We start from the raw sequence: 2,500 nt of genomic DNA, 5'->3' as shown, positions 1-2,500 counted from the left end.
TCCATCATTCTGTCTAGAAACATAGATACCTGGTTAAGTCACACTTGACTAACTACACTAGAGCAAGCTACACAGGCAATCTGTTAGTCCGGGTGAGGAGTCAGTTAAGCTAGAACTAGCCAGCGCCAGGCTGGAAAATCTTTGCACAGAAAGCATTTTTCCAGAATAATACACAACTCACATCATGTTTTTTCTGTAGTGACTGTGTCAGAAGTGGACATGCATTCTACTGAGGTGGCAAATTATGACGCGTTCAGTGTATCGCAGCACAAAACAAAACATCTGAAGATCCCCGTCATATCAATTCCAAATATGGTGCACTACGCAAAATAAATGCAACATTATTAATATTACTACTACGGATAACTTTAACAAAAAATCCTCAAAACAGTCTACTACCTATAATATGGGCTTTTTAAACATCACATCATTGTCTCCCAAAACGTTATTAGTTAATGAGGTCATCAGAGACAACAATCTTAACGTCATTGGTCTCAGCGAAACCTGGCTCAAACCAGACAAATTTTGCCCGCTTAACGAGGCATCTCCTCCTAACTATACGAATGCGCATATTGCCCGTCCCCTTAAAAGGGGTGGGGGGGTCGCACTAATATACAATGAAAGCCTTAACATTAGCCCTAACCTAAGTAATAAATATAAATCATTTAAAGTGCTTACCATGAGGTCTGTCGCACCGCTGCCTCTCTACCTGGCTGTTATCTACCGCCCCCCTGGGCTCTATTCAGACTTCATCAGTGAATTCTCAGGGATTTTTGCTGATCTAGTGATGCACGCCGACAATATAATTATAATGGGGGATTTTAATATCCATATGAATACCCCATCAGACCCTCTGTGTGTGACGCTCCAGACTAAACTTACACAAATAATAAATGAACCCACGCATCGTAACGGTAATACGATAGATCTAGTCCTTGTCCAGGGTGTCCCCACATCCAAAGTTATGGTACTACCGTACACTAAAGTAATGTCCGATCATTACCTTATAAAATTAAAAGTTCTGACTCATTGTCAACATACTAATAATAATCACTGCTTTAGCAGCCGCAACAATAAGGCTGTCACAACTATGACTCTTGCTGGCATACAGCCTTCGGTAATGGCGCCATTCCCAAAATTATATGGGCTGTATCGATAACCTCACTAACAACTTTAACAATGCCCTGCGCGACATCATTGATAGTATAGCACCGCTAAAGCTAAAAAAGGCCCCTAAAAGGCGTAACCCATGGTTTACAGGAGAAACTAGAGCTCTTAAACTATCATGTAGAAAGCTGGAACGCAAATGGTGTGCGACTAAACTTGAGGTTTTCCATCAAGCATGGAGTGATAGTTTAATAACTTATAAACACATGCTTACCTTAGCTACAACTAATTATTACTCAAATCTCATCCGCCTCAATAAAAATTATCCTAAATATTTGTTCAGTACAGTAGCATCGCTAACCCAACAGGGGACTCCTCCCAGTAGCTCCACCCACTCGGCAGATGACTTTGTGAATTGCTTTAATAAGAAAATTAAACTCATTAGAAAGGAGATTAAGGACAACGCATCCCAGCTACAACTGGGTTATATTAACACAGATACGACTGTATATACGACGGATATTGCCCTCCAAAATAGTCTCTCTCTTTTTGATGAAATAAAATTAGAGGAATTGCTACGGCGCGTAAATGGGATAAAACAAACATGTTTATTTGACCCACTTCCTGGGAAACTTATCAAGGAGTTTTTTGTAATATTAGGTCCATCCGTGCTAAATATTATAAAATTATCACTTTCCTCTGGCACTGTTCCCCTAGCATTCAAAAAAGCGGTTATTCATCTTCTGCTCAAAAGACTTAACCTCGATCCTGACCTCATTGTAAACTACCTGCCACCTTCCCTTTATCTCCAAAATCTTCAGAAAAATTGTTGCACAGCAGCTAAATGAAGACTTAGCTTCTAACAATCTCTGTGAACCCTTTCAGTCCGGTTTCAGGGCAAATCACTCTACGGAGACAGCCCTCGCAAAAATGACTAATGATCTATTGCTACCGATGGATGCTGATGTGTCATCTATGTTGCTGCTTCTTGATCTTAGCGCTGCTTTCGATACAGTCAATCATAATATTTTATTAGAGCGTATCAAAACATGTATTGGTATGTCAGACTTAGCCTTGTCTTGGTTTAACTCTTATCTTACTGACAGGATGCAGTGCGTCTCCCATAACAATGTGACCTCGGACTATGTTAAGGTAACGTGTGGAGTTCCACAGGGTTCAGTTCTTGGCCCTGCACTCTTCAGCATCTACATCACTGGTTCTTAACCTGGGTTCGATCGAACCTTAGGGGTTCGGTGAGCCGGCCTCAGGGGTTCGACGGAGCCTCCCCCGCGGATGTCAAGACACACCCGACTCATCGTGTAAATAAAAACTTCTCTCTATCGGCGTATTATGGATACCCCCAAACAATGTTCCCTCTAATTTTCCATATGCT

This window comes from Nerophis lumbriciformis, linkage group LG24 (genome assembly GCF_033978685.3).
Source record: "Nerophis lumbriciformis linkage group LG24, RoL_Nlum_v2.1, whole genome shotgun sequence".
Taxonomy (NCBI): Eukaryota; Metazoa; Chordata; class Actinopteri; order Syngnathiformes; family Syngnathidae; genus Nerophis; species Nerophis lumbriciformis.
This window is presented reverse-complemented; position numbering follows the sequence as displayed.